Genomic DNA, 8,538 nt, shown 5'->3' with positions numbered 1-8,538 from the left:
TGGGAGGGGTGGTAGAATAGTGGGGTCGAGAGGTCGAAGGTACAAATTAGATATTTAAATCGTATATAAATTATTTAAATTTTCGTCGACCATTAAATTGATATAATTAAATGAATTTTCATTTTACTCACAAAAAAAAATAAAGAAAAGAAAATTTAATTTAAAGGTTTTTTAGAAATTATTACAGTTAGAAAAAGAGAGAGAGAAAGAGAGAAAGGTTTGGAGAGTGAAAAAAATTATTATTTTTTTCTTTTCCTCTTTTACCTTAACACCTTTATCACCTGGATTTCGTTTTTTTTTTTTCGTATTCTTACTTAAATTTCTTCTCATTCTTTTCTAAGCGAAGGTTTTAGACAAAAAAAAAAGAAGGAGGGAAAAAAGGAAGGGAAAAAAAAGGAAAAAAGAGGGATAATTTTATAAAAGAAAGTAACATTTGCACCTGAGCTCATATTCTTCTTCTTCTTTCACCTTTTTCTTTTTTTTTTTTTTTGGAAAATGAAAGAGATAATTCAACCGAGAAAACTGTTTACAATAATATGAAAAAAAAAGAAGAAAATTTTTCATTCTTACTTCTTTTTCTTTCTTTCTTTCTTTCTTTTCCATGGAAAATCCAAATCATTAATCTTTTTAATGCATGTTTTAGTTTGAATGTAAAAATATTTTAAGCTCCCCATAAAAAAAAGGGTTGAAAAAATTTTGAAATAAAAATCGCGGATGGATTGTTTTTCTTAAACAAAAAAAAAAAAACTTTAAATTATAGTAAAAATTTTAAATTTCATTGTGACAGAAAATCAACCTTTTTCTCTTTCTCTCTCTATCTCTCTCCCTCTTTTTCTTCCCTCCCTCCCCTAAAATTTTGTTTGAACGTTTTAAAAGCTAATAATTTACTCAAGAGATTTTACTTTCTTTCTTTTTTTTTACGGATTTAATTTTTGATTTTTATAATTTATTAACTCAATGATTATTATTATTATTATTTTTTAATTTACTTGGCGGGGGAAGGGGGGAAATAATAATAATAATAATAAAATGGCGGAAAATGTAATTTTTTGTTGTTGTTGTTACTGCGTTTTCCCCGACGAAAAAATTAAAAGTCAAAATTTGATTTCGCTAATAATCATTATCATCATTATCATTTTTAAAAGTTTTGAAGCCCTTTTTTTAACCGACTCTCTCCTCCTCCCTCCCCGACTTTTACCGCATCATCATCATCATTCTCGTCGTCGTCGTCGCGTATAATATAAAAACGTATAAATCCTCACGTAATTCTTTTTTAATGCCGCGATTACCTTTTGACAAATTTTAAAAAGTTTTTAGGCATTTTGAATTCTTAAATCTAATCATAAACCCTTTTTTGTTTTAAAAATCCACCCTTAATCTATGTCGTAAAAAAAAAGAAAGAAAAGATAGAAAAAGAGGAAGAGAAAGAGGAAGAGGAGGAAGAGGAAAAGAAAAAACCACATTTTGGCAGTGATAACAAATGATATTAATCTTTTGACATAATGGGGTATTTTTGCATGAATTTTTTTTTTTTTTTCAAATCATATTCTTAACTTATCTCTCTCTCTCTCTCTCTTTCTCTCATTCGTTTCGCTCAATTTGTCATTGAATATAGAGTGTGAGAGCACGTGTACGTCATGTGGAAAAAGGATAAAAGAAAAGAAAGAAATTAAGAAAGACAACCGTTAAGATTTCTCTGATAAGTGATTTATCTATTAAGTGGCATTTATGTTGTTGATCCCTGTGGGTAAAGAAAAAAGTGGTTTAAAAAGTCACTCACATGAGAAAAAAAAAATAAGTTAAAAATGATGAAGATAAAAAAGGAAGGAAGAGAAAGAGAAAGAAAGAGAGAGAGGGATAGGGAGATGATAATGTAAATGTGAAAGGCAATTTTTTTGTTATTTCCAGCAGAATACTGGAACGATTTGACTAATATAGAATTCTTAGTTTCTTTTATTTTTTACACGAGCGTCGTCCTTTGTTAAATTCACGATGACCTTGAGAAAAATCAAACAATTATTATTATTATTATTAATAAAAACGTTTGGTAACATCCGGATAATTTTAGCTGTTGTTGTTGTTGTTTTTGTTGCGGTTGTTATTTAAAAAAAAAAAAAAAATCTTGACAGGAAACGACGAACGCATTTGTTCCAACCGACGACAATTTTCTTTTTTTAAAAAAAAAAAAAAAAGAAAAGTTTTTTTTTTTTTAAAAACTTTTCTTTCTTTTTTATTTTCTTTTAAGCTTATTTTTTATTTAATTTTTTTTGTAGAAAAAAAAAAGAAAAACTTTTGTATAAAAACAATCGGTCGACTCGTTCGACAAAATATTGTAAAGAGAAAAAAAAGAAAAAATTTTTTTTTAAATTGATTATTATTAAAAAAAAGAAAATTTATTTTAAACTTTATAATTAAAATGAATAAAAAAAAAAAAAGAAAGAAAAGTTTTTCTTCTGCTAAAAACTGTAGCGAGTGTTATTAAAGACTTTTTAAATTATTAAATAAAAAAAAAAAAAGGACAATACCAACCAACCAACCAACCAACGAACCGAAAAGAGGCAGCCATTTTAATACCATCCACCATTTTAATACCATCCACCATTTTGGTTTATTTTTTTTTTTATTAATTTTTTAAAATGATTTATGATTTTTTTTTTTTCTAAGTTGTCGATCGGAAAACGTTAAAAACTTTTCGCTTTTTTTTATTTTCTCGCAAATCATACGGTTAACATTTTATTAAAAGGTCAAAAGTTTAAAACGATTCTTTTTTTTTCTAATTAAAAAATCGAAACGTTTACGTCACACGACGGAAACGTGGATGCGTGACGTCATTTATAATAATAACGCGCACGGGAAAATTTATTTTGAATTTACGTCGCCATTTTTATAACGGTTTTTCTCTTTCTCTCTTTTAAATTTTTTTTTTTTGTTAATGAATTCAAATGAAAAGGTAATAAAAAAAAAGAAAAAAGGAAAGAAAAAAAGGAAAATGATCCATTAACGTTATTAAATTATTAATTTGAAAGAAAAAGGTTTGTTTTCGAATCTATCCCTCGTTTTTTTGGTACCTTAAAGGTTTTTTTTTTCTTTTTTTTTTAATAAAAAAAACTTCAAAAGGTTTTATTATTATTATTATTATTTTGGAAATCTGTCACGTCAAAAAGTAAAGTTAAAAAAAAAATTTTTTTTTTTTACCGCCATTAAAATTAATGACTTAAGAATTTTAATGAATGAGCTTTTCATTTCATTTTTTTTTCCATATTTTTTGTTTATTTATTTTTTATTTTTTATATACATTTAATTAAAACTTTTCTTTTTCTTCTTCTGCTTTATTATTGATCACGTCAAACTTTTTTTTTTTTTCTAGATAATTCTGTTTATACTAAAAAAAGTTTTTTTTTTTTTTAAATCAATGCTGTCGGATGCTGTGAGTTTTCTTTTTCTTTTTTTTTTGGGAAATATCTGTTTGTTATTTGATGGCAGGTGCGTTTGAGAGATAAAAAAACAATTTCATAGCTTTTTTGTTATATAAAAAAAAAAATTTCACTATTGTTAAGAAAATTGTTTTACATTTTCCTTTATTTTCCTTTATTTTTTTTTTTTTTAAAACGTGCAAGATGATGTTTTAGGTAAAAGGAAACAAAAAAAAAATTTCAAATATATATATATATATATATATATATATATATATATATATATATATATATATATAATAAATATAGGAAAAGAGAATGAGAGAGAGACAGATAGAGAGAGAAAAAGAATTCACGTGGAAAAGAATTAAAAATGGCACCGGTAAAAAAAATTTTTTGTCGTTGTTATTTAAATTAAAAAAAAAAAAAATTCTCATGATTCCCAGTGGATTTTCTTTTTTTTTTTAAATATCATTTTTATTTTACTTTTCCTATTTCTATCTCTCTCTCCCCATTTTTTTATTATTATTATTTTTACCAAGGCAAAATAATTTAGGTGAAGGAAAAAAAAAAAAGCAAGTGTCAGGAAGGAAGTGAAGGAAGGAAGGATGGTAAAACTCTTCATCTCAAGTGTCAACTTCCGGATAACAATGAACAATATGAAAGACGTGAGTCCTACTGAGAATTGAAACCATTGATAAAAATAAAAAAAAATTGAAGTCGAGAAAAAATTTTTCCTCCTCTTTTCCTTCTCTCTCTGTCTCTCTCTCTCTCTCTCTGTGTCTCTGTTTCTCTCGCTCTCTCTCCCCTTCTCTCTCTCTCTCTTTCGAAAAAAAAAATATATAAGTAAAAAAGTAACGTTTGAAGGACGGGAGAATTAAAAAAAAAAAAAAAGAATTAACGTTAAACTCATTCAGTCATTCAGTCAGTCAGTCATTCAACGAATGAAGAATGTTTTTTCGTTTATTAAATAAAATTTAATTTATTTAATAGTTTTTAATTATAATCATTATTATTATTACTATTTATTTATTTTTCAAAGGAAAAAAGTTGGAAAATTTTCGGTTGTTAATTTAAAGAGTTTTTTTTTTTTTTTTTTGCTTCGATTTTGAATTCGCGTAAATAAATAATTTTTTAACGGTTTTTTTTTCGAATGTTTATTTAAAAAAAAAAAGAAGAAATATTATTTTTTTTTAATGACGCCGCCATTTTGAAAAAAAAAATAAAGTTTATAACGGAAATTTTGTTTTTTTTTTTTTTTTAGATTTTAAATGTCGCGGCCATTTTTATTTATTTTTTTTTTTAAACCCTTCCTCATAATTCTCGTTGTTGTTGTTGTTTGTTTGTTTATTTGTTTGCTTGTTTGTTTCCATTTATTTATTATAAATTCCGAGGAAAATTTTTTTTTCTTTTTTCCTTTTTTTTTTTAAAAAAAAATGGATTCGACTTATCGAAAAAAAAAAAAATTTTTTTTTTTTACAAACAAAATTAATTTTTTTCGTACCCTTTTTATCCTTTTCATTATTATTATTATTTTTTTTATTTTTCCCCTCGGTTTCTCTCCATCCCCCTCCCATTTTCTCTTTCTCTCTCTCTCTCTCTCTCTCTCTCTCTCTCGACTCTTGGAATTTTTGATTAAGTGTTTATTTAAAATTTTGTCCTCATCGGGTTTTATTATAATTTATAAACTCTAGAAAATTTTTTTCTTTTTTTTTTTTTTTTTTTTTGCCTTCAGGAATTTTTTATTTTCGATATTCGAAATTTTTTTTTCAGTTATTTATTTATTTATTTATTTTAATTTTTATTATACGTTCTCTCTTTTTTTTTATTTGTTTTTATTTTTTTGTTGTTAACATTTCGAAAAAATTCGTTTCGTTTTTTTTTTTTAATAAATTTAATTGAATTCGTAACGAAATCAGAATTTTTTTTTCGGTTTCTTTGTGTTTAAAAAAAAAAAAAAATACAAAATCCGAACATTATTTTGTTGTAAATAAAAACGAATTAATTTAATTAATAATTGAAAACAACAAAAAAAAGAAAAAAAAAAGCAGAAGAATTTTCCGCCCCCCAATTTTTTTCTTCATTTTATTCGACAATAAAAAATGAATTCGAAAAATATTTTTTTCTTTATTTTCGGTTATGAATTTAATATATATATATTTTTTCATAGGAAATCAAAATTTCATAGAGTAAGAAAATCGTAATCGAATCGTATTTTGACCGGAAATACTTTGATTTTTTTTTGTGTTATTATTTCTTACGTTTGATCGGTTAAATTCAATTTTAAAATGAGATTTTTTTGTTTTTTATTTTTTTTGTTTAAAATAAATTTTCATTCATTCATTCTTTTATGCGTGCGTGCGTGAATGGGTGCGTGCGAGTGCATCATTAACGGATTAAAAATTATTGTTTTTTTTTCACTTTAAAATGAGGGAAAAATGTCGTATTTTTGTTTTTTTTTTGGAACGAATTAAAATTGATGGGAACAATCGGTAACAATACAAAAATAATTTTTATTATTATTATCATTATTGTTTAGTTTTTTTGGCGTCGACGTTGTTGTTAAAACTCAAAAAAAAAAAAAAAAAGGGAGACGCGATAAATATTAAGATGTCGTTTTAAGTAAATTTATTATTTTAAAATTAAGAACTTTAAATTACTTTTGGTTAATGTTAATGTAAATATATATATGTGTGTGTGTGTATATAAAATAACCTTTTTTTTATGGGAGGAAGAGGGGGGGAGACATATTATTTGATGGTTTTTTTTTGTTGTAAGGTTTTAAACTGGGGATATCCACGTGCTCGCAATTTTTTTTTCTTTACAAAAATATTATTATTATTATTATTATTATTATTAATTCCAGACTTACTATTTTTTTTAGTTAAAAGGATAAATTAGAATTTAAGTGTGAATTGTTTCTCTCTCTCTCTCTCTCTCTCTCTCTCATTGGAATTTTTTTTTTTTTGTATTTGTTTTGTTATTAATTCATTTTAAAATAATAATAATAATAATATTTGAAAGGTTTTCTTTGGGTAAAAGGTGTTAAAATAAAAAATAAAATATTATTTATATAAAAAATTTATTATTATTATTATTATTATTATTTGTTTAGTTAAAAGAAGGTAAAAGAAAATTTTTTTTTGGTATTGTTTGTGTTTCAATTAAGGATCACGTCTTGAAGTTTTTTTTTTTTTTCGTTAAATAATGCTTTTATGGAAATTAAGATTTTTTTTCCCCCTCCTTCCCCCCATTTTTGGGTTGCGGAAAGGGAAAAAACTTTTAGGGATGTTTTTCTACCCTTTTTACATTTTTTTTATATTCGTGTTTGTCTTTTGTTTACCTTAAACGGTTATTTATCTTCCAAAGAATAAGATATTAAAAATTAAATAATGAAATTCTTAACCTGTGCGTAAAAGCGCGTCGTACATTTACATGTCGTCTAATTTATCTTGACTTTATTTTATTTCATTTTAACAAAATTTACTATCTTTCCTATCTCTCTCTTTAACTTTGTCTTTCTTTATCGTCTCTCTCTCTCTCTTTTTTTTTTTTTTTTTTTTGTTTTTGTTTTCCTCAAAAATTCCGCCGCTTGTTTTTTCATGGAAGGGTTCTTCAATTAATACTTGAGCTTCTGAACGTCGTAAATTTTGTTTTTCTTTTTTCTTCTTCTTCTTCTTCTTCCTCTTCTTCTTGCACTTTATTTTTCAAGATGATATGAAAAACTTTTTATTTAGGGTTGAAATTTCGAAAAAAAAAAAAAAAAATTTCATCCCTAAAAAAAACACATTCAAATGTTTTTTTTTTTTAAATTAAAATTATTATTATTATTTTTTTTTTGAAAAAGTTTTAAAAAATCTTGCTAATGTGAAAATTATAAATGAAAATAGAACAGATGGATGATGAAAAACGAAAGAGAAAGAAAGAGAGAGAGAAAAAACAGGGGAAAAAGTAAAAAAAAAAAAAATGTTGAATTGACAAAAACCAAAGTAATTTTGAAAAAGCAAAAAGTGCACCGAAAAGGGAAAGAGGGAAAGAAAAAAAAAGAGAGAGAGAGAAAGATGGGGAAAAAAAGGAGAAAAAAAGATTGTAAAAGAGAATGAAATAATGATGATGATGATGATGATGGATTTAAACGAAAAGATCCCTTCTTCTTTTAATTAATTAGTTTAATTATTTTGACAGTAATGAGTTTTATTGAACAAAATCTTCATCCTACATAAAAAAAAATTATTTTTATAAATGAAATGATTACGAAAAAAAAGAAATTTTCCTGTACGTGGGAAATTTCTCTTCTGCTTTTATTTCCTCTTTTTTTCTCTTTTACCTTCCGTTCGTATCTCATATCGACTCGGATAATTTTTTTCTTCCCCCTCCCCATCTTTTGAAAACGTTAATTTATTATTAGGATTATTTCATTTTATTTTCCGAATAAAAAATTCTTGTAAATTTTTCCGAGTATACCCGATTCGATGGAATGGATTCATCCCCCGAATCCTAGCCCCGGTGACTGACATCTGACATTAGGGGGGTTAAAGGTCGTCAGAAGAACAATAATTGATTTTTCTTCTTTAAATAAGAAACAAATTAAAACCTTTAAATAAACAATTTGTGTATCATCGATAGTTAAAAATGACTTCATAAAAATTTCACATCCAAAAAAGACCTATTCTAACATGCATTTATCAATTTATTTTTAGTTTTACTTAGAATAAATAATCAAAAAAAAAAATCACATTAACTATTTACAGAAATATAAAATGATGAACGTGAGAATACGCCAACGTATGTAAATAATAATTTTTTTAAAATTTTTTTCGTAGATTATCACTTACGTTTTCGCAATAGTTAAATTAAAATCATAAAATGAACATTTTACCTTTTGTAATCATATGTACCGAAAGTATCTTTTAACAATTTTTTTTATTCCCGTGTTTTCTTTTGTCAGGAAAAAAACTGCTTACCTCAGTACAAACTAAATTTTTGACGGATAAATAATTTCGTACATAATTAAAACTATTAAAATTAATTAAATTTATGTTTAATTGTTTTGAATCCGTTAACGGTTACACGTTTCACTTTATCAACTCGTCTTTATCATTATTATTATTATCACCCTTAAATT

At 24.8% G+C, this 8,538-nt stretch overlaps 1 protein-coding gene across 1 annotated transcript in view; it reads left to right on the top strand.

Annotated features, from left to right (window-relative positions):
- Phum_PHUM175080 (roundabout 1, 2, 3, putative) overlaps positions 1 to 8,538 on the top strand; it is a gene marked incomplete at both ends in the record, with an annotated part of 29,675 nt that overhangs the window by 1,180 nt on the left and 19,957 nt on the right. The window lies entirely within an intron of this gene.

Source organism: Pediculus humanus, genomic scaffold (genome assembly GCF_000006295.1).
Source record: "Pediculus humanus corporis 1103172107521 genomic scaffold, whole genome shotgun sequence".
Lineage (NCBI taxonomy): Eukaryota > Metazoa > Arthropoda > Insecta > Psocodea > Pediculidae > Pediculus > Pediculus humanus.
Note: the sequence above shows the minus strand (reverse complement) of the source record. Positions and strands in the feature narration are given on the sequence as shown.